Below are 15,549 nucleotides of genomic sequence, written 5' to 3'. Positions count from 1 at the left end.
TTGGTAAAGCCCCCCCCCCCCCCCCCCCCCCCTACATTGGACCAAAACGATCTATAGTTCTATGCACCTAAGTATAGGTTGTGTCTAGATATATAGCAAAAGCTATGTATCGAAAAAAGCCAAAACGATCTATAATTTGGAACGGAGAGAGTATTTTCTAGATCCTTATCTAGCACCACAAACTGTCAAAAGTGAGGATTTCAGTCACTAAAATTTTGAAGTGGTCCACTCTAGGTTCAATTATGATCCTGATTCTCACACCTCGCTTGGAGTAAGCCACTTTGTAGAGTTCAAGAACCGAAACCCTTTGAGAGGTTATGTACTTGGTAGATCCTACATGGTTCAGAATATATTCTGACATGGGTCAGAATATATATAAAAAACTGTCATAGCCATGAGCAATCAAGCATAATTGGGTTGAGAAGGTAACATGTGAGAGGGGAGATCCTATTGGCTGATTATTATACATGCGAGAAAAAGCTAGCGACTGTGTGAGTTTAAATGTACGACTATGGTGGTTGTTTCAGGCCGTGCAAAAGAAAAGAAAAAAGAGATTTGATAGTGAAATTGCTGGAATTTGGAGATATTTTGCGATAGCAAAAACAGAACAAAGAAAGAGGAGGAGAGACGTCATGGTTAACAAACTTGAATGAAGCGAAAAGGAAGAGAAAAGTACATAATAAAGTGTCCGTTGTGTATGGTTGGATGCATGGGTTCAGGGAAGAGACTCAAGAGAGGTTACCAACCCTTTGTCACACAAGTTACCAACAAATGCGGTCAAAGTATGAACCGTAACTAACATGGGTGAAACTGTCTATTTTTTTATAAGAACACAAGGAAACCAGCTACTATTTTTAAGGAAAGAATGGCGAAACCGTCAGCTTTCTGAGGAAAAATGGCAGTGTCTTGTTTCAAAAAGTTCCAGAAAAGATAACTAAAACAGACAGGTCCCTACTACCCATGAGCTAATGGGGCAGAAGCTTACATCAGGCTGAGACTGCTCCTCTTGGTGTCTTGCTACCATTTGCACATTGAGATCTCCGGCGGATGAATGCAGGTTGCAGGCCGGGACAAAGTTGCACTTGCACTGCCGACGGTGGCGGTGTTTCTGCACGCAGTCACGGGAGTAAAAACGGCTGGAGAAACCGACGGTACACGCTGTCCCAGACCAGCCGGGCCCGTGGGTTTTACTCCTCCCAAAAACCTACAGCATCGTGGTGGTAAACCCGCTGGCGGCGAGCACCTTTCGAAGAGGGAGCATCCGTGGTACCTTTATTTCAAAACAATTTGTACTGTTTCAAAGAACCTACAGCATCCGTGGTACCTTTATTTGCACAAAGGCAGCAAGCACAAGTCAGTGGACTCAAACCATATGTTTGTACATATTCCCAATTTGTTTTGAAATTTGTACTGTGTATACGATCTCAAGTTGAAAATGGCCAGCTGCCAAGTCCGTCCCAATCACCAGACAGATGGTACGTACAAAAGGAGGTGCAAGCAACAATCATGGCCATGGCCAGCCATATCATGCCTGCACATCAATGGCTTACCAACAGGTTTAGGTAATAGCTCCCATCAAATTCCTCTTGTGTCGACATGTGAGCTTATCATCCAGATCATCAGTCTAACCACGCCCCCATCAACTTGTTTTAATGGCAGTTTAGTACCTTTATTTAAGAAGATTGCCTTTTCTCGAGACTGCTTGTTTGGTACTACGTGAGTCCAGCAATCCATGGAAGCCACACATGGACATGAGAGTGAGACCCACAAAACATCTTTTTCTCTATAAGCTATATATGCACACTTGTTCCATGTGAGTGTCCGTGTTCCGTCGTCCACTGTGGACTGTGGTGTATAAAGACATTCCTCAAGACAAGTTCCACAGCTAGCCATGCCGTCCATTCACCGAGTCAAGCATTAGACTCGATCCGGCCTCGGGCAGCAGGTTGCCATTGGTTTCCTTTCCTAGCTAGCTCATCTTCTTGGAGCTATCAATGGCCAGAAGCCGCGGCGGCATGGTGTCCCGAGCCGGCGCGGCGGTGGCGTTCTTGCTGTTGCTTGTTGGAGTCGGAGTTGGAAGTGCCCAGCTCCAGGTGGGCTTCTACTCCGACTCCTGCCCGGACGCCGAGGACACGGTCACCGCCGCCGTCCAGGACGCCGCCGCCAACGACCCCACCATCCTCCCCGCGCTGCTCCGCCTCCAGTTCCACGACTGCTTCGTCAAGGTACCATACGACGTGTGTATGCGTGCTCGTGTCCAGCAATGCAAGTCCGGCCGATTACTTCTTCTGCTAGCTTTTACGTACGTGTGTGTGTCTGCGTGTTCGTCGGCGGCCGGCGTCCGGCGTTCGGCAATATATGCAGGGGTGCGACGCGTCGGTGCTGATCAGGAGCGCGAGCAACGACGCCGAGGTGGACAACGCCAAGAACCAGGGCCTGCGCGGCCAGGACGTGGTGGACGCCGCCAAGGCGCAGCTCGAGGACCAGTGCCCCGGCGTCGTCTCCTGCGCCGACATCCTCGCGCTCGCCGCGCGCGACGCCGTCGCCATGGTAACATGCAACCGGATATTACTATACTACCTAAGTAGTCATGCACGTCGTAGCAGCTGACGCGCTAGAAATTGGAATGCATCCCATGCCAATCAGACGGGCGGCCCGTCTTTCGACGTGCCCACGGGGCGGCGCGACGGGCTAACCTCCAACCTCCGCGACGCCGACGTTCTTCCCGACGCCGGCGACTCCATCAGCGTGCTCCGCTCACGGTTCGCCGCTAGCGGCCTCGACGACCGCGACCTCGTCCTCCTCACAGGTAGGTACCTTCACCTTCACGTGCATGGACATGGACGCCGCCTATCATCACTGACACTTACTGGGGCAAACGAACGAGACCGGCCGCAGCGGCGCACACGGTGGGCACGACGGCGTGCTTCTTCGTGAAGGACCGGCTGTACAGCTACCCGCTGCCGGGCGGCGGTCGGGGCGCGGACCCGTCGATCCCGGCGCCGTTCCTGGCGGAGCTCAAGGCCCGATGCCCGCCGGGCGACTTCAATACGCGGCTGCCGCTGGACCGCGGCAGCGGGACCGACTTCGACGACTCCATCCTCCGGAACATCCGCTCCGGCTTCGCAGTCATCGCCTCCGACGCCGCGCTCGCCAACAGCAACGCCACCCGCGCGCTCGTCGACGCGCAGCTTCGAGCGGGACTTCGCCGCCGCCATGGTCAAGATGGGCACCATCGGCGCCATCACCGGCGACGACGCCGGCGAGGTCAGGGACGTCTGCTCCGCGTTCAACACCAATTGATGATCCGTGCCGTGCTTGCATCGGTGGCTGCGCGGCGTGACATAGAGAAAGAGAGATGATTTCTGTGTAAATTTTAAGTTGGTTTCTTGAGGGGATTAATTAGATTTCAAAAAATTTAACCGAAAATTAGATGGATTGATCAAAGAGAATTGTGCGGTGGAATTGATTGAGAACTTTTTGATGCGGCGATGCAATGCAAGTACTGCATGCATTCGCATGTGACGATTTATTGCCATGGTTGTCCTAAAAAAGATGATAAGTTTCATCAATTCGTCCAGCACCAACTAAACCGCGTCTAGTCCGTAGATTCTGCTCCAGATTAAATACTGGCGGCTGTTTTGTTAGTGATTTTTTTTAACAACTAGGATCGTACCCATGCCTTGCAACGGGAACAACCACCTAATCTTAGCTATGCTCACGGAGATCGCCTTATCCATGCCGCCGCTGTCCCACCCGCGACGCCAATATCTGCACGCCGTCAGTTCTCCAAGAGTCAAACCACATATATTTTGATGATAGGTAAAGTGCCCGTGTGTTGCAATGAGAAAAAAATGACATCATGATTCAAGTTTACGTGGTTTGTACAGTTAAAAAGATACTTTAATCGTGATATCCATAACTTTATAAAGGATGAACAATTAGAATATATAACTCAAGTTTTTTCCCCACGCTGAGATCATATGTTGCAGCGGGAGAACATGAAAGATTGTTCGTGTGCTGCAAAGATAGATAACATAATAACAAAAGCTATGCATTTAGAAAAGTCAAAACGACTTACAAGTTAAAACAAAGAGAGTAGTAAAGATCTGATCACATGTTTCTGCAATGGAGTAGATCCATGAACAATACAAAATTCAATGAAAACTCCATTCCTCTTGCGTAGATTGTCTCACCCTCCTACACCGTAAGGAAACTTTTAAATAACATGCCTCTTAGTTCAAATATAAAATTGCTATTTTCTACAAAATAAAGAATTTCAAGGGTTAAATTAATATATAAATGATAAGAGATGTCACATTTAAGCCATAATTAAATTTGTGATACGGTCACGGAACATTAATCATAGTTGAAAGAATAAACATTTGATTGTGTACATTGCACTCAAATTTATGAAAGATGCATCTAAAATTCTAAATGGCTAGACTGAATAAGGGAAATCCATAGAACTTGAACCTAAATCCCTCATGCAACTCGAATAGTATTTTTTCAGCCAACAAATAGTATTTTTCTCTCACAACAAATCAGTCAACAATACTTTCAGCCATGGCTTATCAGCCAAGCGAACAGGGCAATAAACTCTTGTACATGAATGAAGGCAGTGAACCATACACGTCAGGAACAATATTTGCAAATGCGGGGGAGGCAAAGCGAGCAGTGAAGGGAGCTAGTTTTGACGATTGTCAGGCTTTTTAGGAGTAGAGATAAGACAAGATCCTGACCGTGGCTGCAATAGTGAAAAGAGATTAGAATTCTGAGAAAAATAATGTTAATAAACAAGTACCCCTCTATAACTACAAAGAGGAATATTTCACCATCTCCTTGAGTATCTTCCAGAATCCTAAGGTGATGCACAGATGGACTTCGCCTGGGAAACAAAGATGGCAGAAGCATTAGGAGGTGATAACTGATAAGGAAATAAGGAAAGGCAGTAGAATGGCAACAGCAATGGAAATCGGTCACACTTTTTCTCACGAGTGCATTAAGGTTATTCTGACCAAAAGAGAAAAAATCATGCTGCTATGAAAGCACAGTAGTAGCATAGTAGAAGATATCACCTAAGTTGTTTAGATTGCATTGGAGATATCACCTTTGTGAACTGCAATCTTTTCAGATTCACATTCAAACTAATACAATATATGAGACAATAAAAAATACACAGCCATAAACATACTATATACGACCGTTTCTCATCATATATAAATACTTCATATATGATGTATATTTGGTTTCTTTAGCTCTTGTCGGGACCAGAACCTAGAAGTACCTGGCAATATCAAAGCCATATCTGGATACTGACTGATAAGTCTTTCTGAGTTCCTTAGAAAAATAAGGAAGTCAACCCATCGTAGGATAATTTTCATACACATGTAAATAACAGTGGCACACTCAAAATTACTTTTGGTCAGAAGATTACGGTAACTTTGTTTTCCATTGGAAAAAGACATGGTGCTATATTACTTTTGGTCAGAAGATTACAGTATGTTCTGAGTGACAGCTCCGGCGAACTGAATGACATTAGGGTGTCGGACCTTCTCCATTATAGTACAGTCAGTTCATGCCTGAAAACATAATTTGTTGAACACAGATATTTGTTTAAAAAAAAGCTGGGTACAGATATTGGCATCTTACAGTCAGGTCCTCCGCCGCTGATCCCACGCGGCTCTGGCTCTGGCTCCGGCTGCGCCACTGGTTCGTGTCCATGGACGACTCCACCTGAATGCATCAAATGCAGAAGTGATTTCAAATGGTAGATTAAGGTGAAAATTGCCTGAAAATGGAAATCAGAAATAAATGTTGCCTCACCTAGATAACATGAGTAGTAGTGAATTTGGATGGTTCTATGAACCTGATTTTCAAACTTCAAACATTTGATTCTCAAACGTCAAACATTTGCAAACCGGAGGGAGTACGAAGAACACTTGTTACGACATAAAACTTGGATGACCATTGATTAAGCTACAACCCATTTATAGCCACTAATGAAAAGTTGCTTCTCCTTAGTACGAAGAACACTTGGAACTCTCCTCATGAAGCACTTGAAAAAACAAATAAAAAACATTTAACACGATCGGTATAAATCTCTTCTCATCTATTGTTATTATACAAAAAGTGGAATAAGTCCGATCAAAATTAATTTTATTAAACTGCAATTGTACTTGGGATTACGAGGTGAATAAGTCTGATCAAAATTTATAATTTATTAAACTGCAATTGTACACAGGATTAGGAGATCGATGTCTTGTATATGTACACTTCTTTTGTGTATCTATTTACAGAAGCAAGAAGAATATAAAAACATAGATGTTCTACCTATCCTATGCATCCACTTCAAAAATATTTTATCAATTAGCAGATCATAGTTCGAGAATCATCAACCCAGTAGTACATGACTTCAGATTTTAGCAAAAGCAAACAGCAACCACAGGAGAAGAGAGACAGGAAACAAACGCTCACCTTGCGTCCGCTTTGTGTGCCTATATGGCCATTGGCCGCACCGTCCGCTGTCCTGGCACGCACACCCGGCCGCTGGTTGCGCTCCCCGTCCACCACGCGTCACCTTCGCCTTGGATTGGAGAGCGCCGCCGCCGAGTGACCGACTGGATCTGAGCGCTGTGTGCTTGTCTAGCCGCGGGGAAGGACGGCAGGGACAAGGGCTCTAGCAATGGTTTCGGCCGAGAAGTTGACTGCGTGTCTGCGTGTGTCGTATGCGGGGAAGGAACGCACACGGTGATTGACAGTGATTGATTTTCTTTCCATTTTGCTGGATGGATGACGGGAGAGCCGGAGGCTGCTATCGCGGGGAAAGCGAGCGGGAATTTGTTGCGGCTGTTACGGGAGCGAGTGCGCGTTATCTTCCTAATCTGATTGTATTGAGCGGTTTTTATGTTACAACCGTGGATAGAATAGTTATCAATGTTTTAGTTGTAGAGATAGAGATTAGTAGATCATAGTTCGAGAATCATCAACCCAGTAGTACATGACTTCAAATTTTAGCAAAAGCAAACAACAACCACAGGAGAAGAGGGACAGGAAACAAACGCTCACCTTGCGTCCGCTTTGTGTGCGTATATGGCCGTTGGCCGCACCGCCCGCTGTCCTGGCACGCACACCCGGCTGCTGGTCGCGCTCCCCGTCCACCGTGCATCACCTTCGCCTTGGATTGGAGAGCACCGCCGCTGAGTGACCGACTGGATCTGAGCGCCATGTGCTTGTCTAGCCGCGGGGAAGGACGGCAGGGACATGGGCTCTAGCAATGGTTTCGGCCGAGAAGTTGACTGTGTGTCTGCGTGTGTCGTATGCGGGGAAGGAACACACGCGGTGATTGAAGAATTGGTGATTGATTTTCTTTCCATTTTGCTGGATGGATGACGGGAGAGCCGGAGGCTGCTATCACGCGGAAAGCGAGCGGGAATTGATTTTTGTCTTTCTCATTTGCTGCAGCTGTTATGGGAATTGAGCTGATCGCATGAAGCGAGTGCGCGTTGTCTTCTTGATCTAATCGCATGAAGCGGTTTTGGTGTCGCAACTGTGGACGGAATAGTTATAAATGTTTTAGTTGTATAGAGACCAGTGGACAGGCACGTGCCACACACACGTGATCATGGTTGTAATAGGTAAGGCTTCTCTGACTGTGACTCCTACCTCTTACCAGTGATTTCCCTTTTTTTGGTGCTTAATCGTTCCACACCTTTAAACACTGAATTATTTCATGATTGATTTTATTTTTTAGAAAAATTCATATAATATAGGATATTTAAAGTTTTGATTTATAAACATTTATTTTAATGACATATTGTCACTGTTTGTGTTAGGCAACATTGTATAGCAGTTCAACGAGGCAGTACATGACATATATGTATCATTCTTTTCATAAATTATATCATCGTTTTTTAGACGCTCATGATATTGAAATGTTAAACCTTGCTGCTACCAACAGAAAAGGTTCTCGACTTTGACAATTATGTTAATCACCTAATATCCATTAGAAAAAGTATAATTAAATACTTTAGTTGACAAAATAATTTTCTACTTAATAGTGATTTAAAAATAAGTGATTTATTGACACACACGCAAACAAACAATTTTTGTTTTTCTTTTCATTCCTTTGAGCTTTAAATAGAACATGTGCACCTTTGGCACTCACGCCTATTTGGTTTTACACGGTAACACATCACATGTAATTTTAAATCAAATCAAACACATTTTACTATGTATCAAATCACACTTTTCAAAAATATATATAAAAAAGAGAGAATATGTGCCTATAATAAGACTACAATATCATTGAATTCTACTGTAATGAATAAATTTCATTCTACCTCATTTAGACTCATACTCCAAAGCTGCTATAAAATAGGCCACATGATATTACAAACACTGCCATAGCAACGGATGCTAGTGTATTCTTATATATGTAGCTTGAATACCATTATCTTTTCACAGGCTTGTTGCAGGGAAAACGTCTTCAAGATTACCTAATAAAGCCATTGCTTTAAGAATCCAAGCCAAGAATGCTTTCAAACAGGGACTGTTCGGTGACTTTGTCACATAATCCAGATTCACAAGAGACTGCATAAAACCTCATAAAAACTTTAGCATGAGATTCCAATTGAAATCAAATTTTTTTTGTTAGTAGCGTTGGACTCAAAACCAAGCTTACACATGAGACAAGGCCTTACGGCTTATAGAGAAAATTAAGGAAGAATGTAACTATTCAGTAGCTACAAACGGACGTACCTGATAGACCATTCTGTTAACACCTGGTTTTATCTTTGATGCTAATATTGCTTTCCCCTCCACAACAAACATTTGACAGTTTCCTAAGAAATTTTGATTTAAAAACTTCAAGGCAAATTTAATAAGTACTTGAAAAATAACCTCACTTAGAGATATATGGGTGCTTAAAGAATTTATAACATGAAGTCCTTGAAATACCTAGAGGCAAGACTCAACATGAATAATTCAACATTATATTCCACTCGGTGACATGTTGATTGTAATATGCAGTAAGAGTGTTCAATGTGTCACAGTAGTTTGACAAACTCCTTGCACATTCAGAGCACCCTCCTAACTGCAAATAAAAATGGGAAACTTCATGCTTTTGGAAGAGTAGGATAGTTTTATTCATTGACTCCAAAAAGAATGGTCAGATACAATTTTACTTTGTGGGTCGCAGGTTTGACTGCTTGACCAGTCCAGAGGGTAAACTTTTGCTGACAGCAACCTTAATGTAGATTAAGCATGGCTGCACCTTCACTTATCCCAGTGAAAAGAAGAGAATCATCCTCATGGGGAGCGAGCTTAGAATATATGCAAAAAAGAAGATCGCCAAGCTTGACTTCACATTGTATGCTGACATGAAGATTTGTGAACTGGTTTTTATTTTTTTTTTTCCTTTTATTGGCTTTACTTGTTTTTTTGTATCTATTCTTGTCTCCTTTCCTTACCCACTAATCGAGCACAAGCAAAATTTGCAACAGATTGAAACAACACGAGACATGGCTGCATCAACCAATTTCCGATCAAACGGATTATTTTGCTCAAGGTGATTAGTTTAAAGAGCTTCACCGACAAATAAAGATTGTGCGGCGATGCTAACTGATTGGAGCAAATTCGGTAGTGGCAATACTTTCGATGTTTTAGAGGATGACGGCGTTGAGGAACATGGTGGGATGGGGGTGGATTCCCTCTGATGCTGGTGGCGGAGAGGCTACCCACAGGAGTTACCTGACCTGAACATCAAAGCCATTAGCCTTTTTTTTCCTTTGCTATCCAAAGACAAAAAAAGGGCAGACCCAGTGCCGGAGGCTCCAACATGAGTGGGGTCTGGGGAAGGGAAAAACCGAGGCAAGCCTTCTCCCGCAAAATCTACGGAGAGGCTGCTTCGAACCCACGACCTGGTGACTCATTGAGACAGCTCTCACCACTGCACCAAGCCTGCCCTTCCAAAGACAAATGCATCAATTATATTCCTTCATGTAACTGGATAAATAAGTTGGAGAATCTGAACACATCCCATATATTCAAATTAACTTATCCATAACCCAAAATAAACTGTTTTCTATCAAACAGAATACATGCCCCTGCAACAAATTTAGTTAGCCAATCGACATAGTCAGAGAAACGTTAGTTGTTGATCGGTATGGTGTATATCTGGTAGCTTAACCATATTTAAGCTTGTTCGCTGATTGCTCAAAATCTAAAATAAGCAGAGAATAAATAGGCTCCAGGAGGGTAGAGGGTTAAGCTAATTACGTGCTTGCAGTTGCTGTCCGACTGCTGAATGACATGCAATTCAGAAAATGTTCATCAGCACTACATTCATAGTTTCAGGCCCATCTGCATCTCCACGATTTCACACAGCGCAAAGGGAAGGACAAGGTCACCCAAAATTCAAATCAAAGCACATCAAAGCACACCGAACTGCAGATATGGATCTACTGAAGGATTATGGGTATGCACATATACCGAAGATAATATTTGTAAGGGATCATAGTTAGTACCACTAATTAATTTGATCAGATCCGAACACAAATTGGCACACCATAAAGGGAAGAGAAGGGGTGGGCATACTTGTTGGTTGCTCGTCGAGGATCACCTGGGTTGCAGCGGCGGCGGAGACCCGAGCGCCTGGCGTCGTGGTGTTCGGGTGGAGTCGGGCGGCGTCGCGGAGACCTGGCGTGACGGGTCAGCGGCCCTATCGGCGGCGGCCGTGGGAGGACGGGGAGCCGCCGCCGTGCCACAAATCCGAGTGGAGCGGAGAGTGCCGCCGCCTAGCGCCTGACGCCCTGAGCACCTGATTGCGACTCAGCTCCTACGTGTGGGAGAAGAAGTCGACCTCGGCCTCCGCTGTCGTCGTCGACCGGGTGGAGATGGTGGCGCCGATGGAAAAAATTGCAAAAATGACGCTCAAAGGTGGACTCTTCGATTACGATGACACCGGTGAATGACAAGTGGGTCTACATGTGTCTATATGAGTCCAGTACAAACGACCAATGTTTCGAGTTACAAACGACCAATATTTCGAGTCCCATTTTTGCAAATCACCCTCCGACGGTAGGGGTGAGGGCGCCGCCGCGTTTAGTGCGGGATGGATCTAGTCCGTTCGCGCTGCAGGGTGGGGGCGCCGCCGCTGTCGTGGGAGAGGGCACAAGACCCATGGCCGTCGCCTCGCGCCCTGTGGCTCCACGTCGCCGCCGAGGCTTCCCATCGCGGTGGATCTAGGGATCGGGGAGGCAAGGGGGACAGAGCGGACGGGAGGGAGCGGTTGGCGGCGTGGTCTTGCGGAGGCGGAGGCATGCGCGGGTATGGGCAGCGGATCGGGGTTGAACTCGATGGTTTCCGATTTTGTCGATTCCATAGAAAGGAAGTACACGAGAGCGCGGGTACCGTGGGCGGGTAGACTTCTGGACGGTGAAAAAAAAATCCAACGCAAGGCGTACAAGATACGGATACAGTGTGTTAATATAAAAAGTTTCCAACCTGTTTCCAATGGGATCCGCTTGGAGAAAAAACAATTTGGGTACAAAATATTTAGGTGAGAGTCTATTTCTAATTTATTCGCTTATTTATAGTATAGATATAGATATAGAATAGATTCGGAAGAGCACTGCTATACATTATTGTTGACATAAAAATGTAGCGATGTGATCAACACACAACAAGTCGGAAGATCTAAGTGGAACGAGACCAGAGATCTGTTTGCCTTCAACACAAAACCAGCCGATTCTGAATATCCAATGACGTGTTAGTCAATTTGACCCACAATTGACAAGGAGAGAAAATCTTATCAGTAATTTAAAGTGGAACATGTCGGTGTTGCACCAAACAGTTCCAAATGTACGGCTAAATAGCCGATTCAATGAGGCTATCGACTAAATAATCGATATCCAATGTATCCATGAAATGAAGATATTTAAATTAAGGATTATCAGCTAATATTAAATGATAATGATACGAATCAAAATAACCGATGCTCATGGAACATCATAAAGCATCATCGGCTAAATAGAACATGATCGATATAAAGCGTTGAGCCGATAAGTTTGATGAAAAGAGTATAACATGCGAACAAATCGACTGTCTAATATAAATGAATCTACAAACAGTTTTGTGTCTAATCTATTATCATCAACACTGAGGTTCGATTGGATCGACGCAGCTATGATAATGATAATAAACTAAAGCCAAAGAATTTATAAAACTATCTATATATTGACAGATTCATTAAAACATGCTATATGCGTGATAGTATAGGCAAATCGGCTAAAATAGCCAATGCAGTCATAGCAAACAAATATAGTACATATCTTGATCATAAACAAGACCACTAATCGGTAATTTTTAATATAAAGTCTTACCAGTGAGGTTCGACCGGATCGATGCAGCTATGATAGTGTCATTAGATTAGATCTCATTAACTAGTGAGTTTATTCAAGATTTAAACATGTCTTTGGATGCATACTATGTTTGACTGGAATAGAGATAAAACAACCGATCTAGCGGAATTAAGCCATCAATTATAAGATTTAAAGCACGACCAGATCAAAGGACGATCAATTAAGATGATATGATGCCGATCTATCTCTATCTCAATCGGGTGATTTTGTTATAATTAATAAAACATTAATTATAACAAGATTGATAACTGGTAAATCAACCAAAGAACAGTAAGGAAAATCTTACTAATCTTAACAGATTCGATAACTGGTGATATTGTATTAAACAACAAGTTATTTAACACAAGATCGATAACTTTGATCTATATTATGATTCGTAAGAGATCAATCAGCTGATGCAGCCTTACAAACTACGATACAGATCGATAATTAACTTATATTATGCCTCATAAAAGATCAATCAGTTGATGCAGCTTTACAAGCACAATATAAGTCGTAACGGTACTTACAAGCAAGCTGGAGGTCGATCAGTCGATGCAGCCCTATTTGCTTAGGAACTCACCGAGATCTATAGTAGTCCTACTCCTAATGCGATGACGAAAGCAGGAAAGATTGTATTGATTGAGTGTTCGTTTTTTTTATAATAACCAGGGTCTAATATTTATACCTGGAACCTAAACATGAATCCTACTCAAATACGACTTGTTATAATTTTTAGAATAAAAGAAAACTTCCTAACTTAATAATAACTTGGACCCCAATTTTCCTTACTTGTAGAGTCTGACACATCTTCCTGGCGACACTTAAGTATAACTCATTGATGCCGGCTACTGACATCATCCATAAAATACTCGATCCTGACATCACATTTAAATCAGCTGATACCGATTCACATCTAATCGATTCCTTGATGACACAATCCTGAAAGCTTCAAGTTCCCGCTTTCTTCTTCCCAAATTTTGGTGTAAACACATGTCCCCCAATTTTGGGATAAAAATGATTTTATTTCAAAATTCCTATTCATCTGTTCACCGTGTTACAACCGCTCATTCTAAAATAAACGCATGGCTCCTGATCTCTAGGGCTAAATTCTATATAATACCCTAATAGTATCATTTCTAGCTCGCTCGGCCTGCTTACTTTGTCCATTCTCAAGCAAACTTCAACAGTCAAAGCTGCCACCGTCAAAGCCTTAACACTAGCAAATCCTCTGTTCTACCAAACTGCCGTTCAAGTAACCTTCCTCAGATTCAGTTCCATTTTGGCTACAATGGCAACCAACGACCACGTTCCTGAGGTATGCCTTCAAACTTCTGCCTTTCAAGTATTAACCGCTATTCTGTATTTTCCTTTTTCTTAAATTCAACCCAATTGGTTTCTAGGAAATGAGGAAGGAAATTCTGATTCCATCAGCTATTGTTCCTAATGCCTATTATCTTGGACCCATGGGTGACCCTGATCCATCCGATTTCAACAATCAAGAAACCAACCGAATCCCCTTTAAACAATCTATAGTAGATTTGTCTTCTTGGAATACCAAAACTCCCTTTAGAAACTGGCCCAAAATGCCTAATGGATGAAGGGATTGGTTCCGTAGGGTATCAGAGAAAAAGGCTAGAGATTGGGAAATTTATGACTTGAATCAATGCCTGACACTCTCACTGTCTGGAATGGAGAGGAATGACTCACTTTTGATTTCTGCATCTTACTTTTGATCCAACACTTTGAATGTTTTTGTTTGTGGTCACGGTCCAATGACCATCACTTTGGCCGATATTTACATGTTGATCGGCCTTAGAATAATAGGATCAATGCAACCCTATGATTTCCTAAGTGATGGGTCCAAGAAATTAGCCAAAATATTAGACTACACAAGATGGGCATGCTATATTCTGAACCATATTCGGGATGGATCGATTGTTGATGAAAGAAAGCATGTAGCTTTCCTGAACATGTGGCTGGAAAAATTCATCTTTTGTGGGTCATCTTGTGGACCAACTTATAATCATAAATACATGACAGAACGTCTAGCAGCCGACAATGAAATGCCCCTCGGAAAATATCTGCTGGGGTCTGCTTATCACCTGATGCACCAAGTATCTGTTCAATTACTGAAAAATGAACCAGTGCATATCATCAGTGGATCTTGGTGGTTAATACAATTTTGGCTGAATCTATACATGCATAAGATTGTAAGACCCAATCTCAGGAATCTGAGCCTCCCTTCTTCCAACTTTGCTGAAGATTATAAAGGAAAAGAAGGAAGAACTCGATAATATATGAATTATGGTGAAGGTGCATCAGCTATAACAATTGCTGTTGATATAGGCCACCTTTTCAACAAATTTTTCAAAGGTTTTGATGCAAACATCCTAACTTGGCTACTTTATGATGAGGATGAAGACAATGAACTAGTTCTGCCAGTCAAATTTTGGTTTGAATCAGGTTGCTCAGATGAAACAGCTGCTGCAAATTTTAGTTGTATTATCAAACCCTGTGTACTGCAAGCCGAATTTCGCCATGGCCATGGCAAAATGGCTACTGGTTCTTTTCTCCCAGATAACCTCCCAACTTATGAATTCTAAAATCCTTCTTTTGTGGCCCGTTAATTCGGCCTTGGTCAACTACCTCCTCGGCTATTCTTTAGGAACACTCTGAAGCAAGGAGAAGGTATCAGTGAGATGATGGAAGCTTCTAGAGTTTTTCAACTGGGATCAGACCTTCTTTCTCTTTGCCTACATGAATGGACAAGAGCTACCTTCTCCTCAAATTTGTATGATTCCTGGTGGCAAGAATGGCACTCTCACCTCTTCTGCAGTCCAATTCATCCCAACTGTTTAGCCCTGGATGAAGAATTTGCTTCTGATAGTGAGGTAATTTACTACTTTTATTTTAGAAGGATTATCTAACAAGTTCTCCTATTAATTCATCTAACAAACTCTTTTGTAGGATACCAAATTTGATCCGCCAAGTGTGGACAGGAAAGGGCATCCCATAGAATATTATCCACCATGTCTAGCCTCAAGAATGGGATCAACTGCACCCACTCTGAAAAAGTTGATGAAAACCCCAGCCGCCCCAACAATACTCATATATCAGTCTTCAAAACGCAAGGCAACCCAAGGTG

At 43.2% G+C, this 15,549-nt stretch overlaps 1 long non-coding RNA gene and 1 pseudogene across 1 annotated transcript; one reads left to right on the top strand and one right to left on the bottom strand.

The window, feature by feature from the left end:
- Nucleotides 1–1,861: 1,861 nt before the first annotated feature.
- On the top strand, nucleotides 1,862–3,422 carry LOC136509325 (peroxidase 43-like; annotated as a pseudogene).
- A 1,877-nt stretch (nucleotides 3,423–5,299) lies between these two features.
- LOC136508344 (uncharacterized) lies at nucleotides 5,300–7,507 on the bottom strand. Its single transcript, XR_010771930.1, has 4 exons — nucleotides 7,069–7,507; nucleotides 5,870–6,058; nucleotides 5,653–5,736; nucleotides 5,300–5,582 (listed from the first exon to the last, which is right to left on the bottom strand). It is a non-coding gene; the product is annotated as an uncharacterized lncRNA (long non-coding RNA).
- Nucleotides 7,508–15,549: the final 8,042 nt, after the last annotated feature.

The sequence above is a fragment of the Miscanthus floridulus genome, chromosome 15, assembly GCF_019320115.1.
Source record: "Miscanthus floridulus cultivar M001 chromosome 15, ASM1932011v1, whole genome shotgun sequence".
Classification (NCBI taxonomy): domain Eukaryota; kingdom Viridiplantae; phylum Streptophyta; class Magnoliopsida; order Poales; family Poaceae; genus Miscanthus; species Miscanthus floridulus.
The sequence above is the reverse complement of the archived record's forward strand: the minus strand, read 5'-3'. Positions and strand labels throughout refer to the sequence as shown.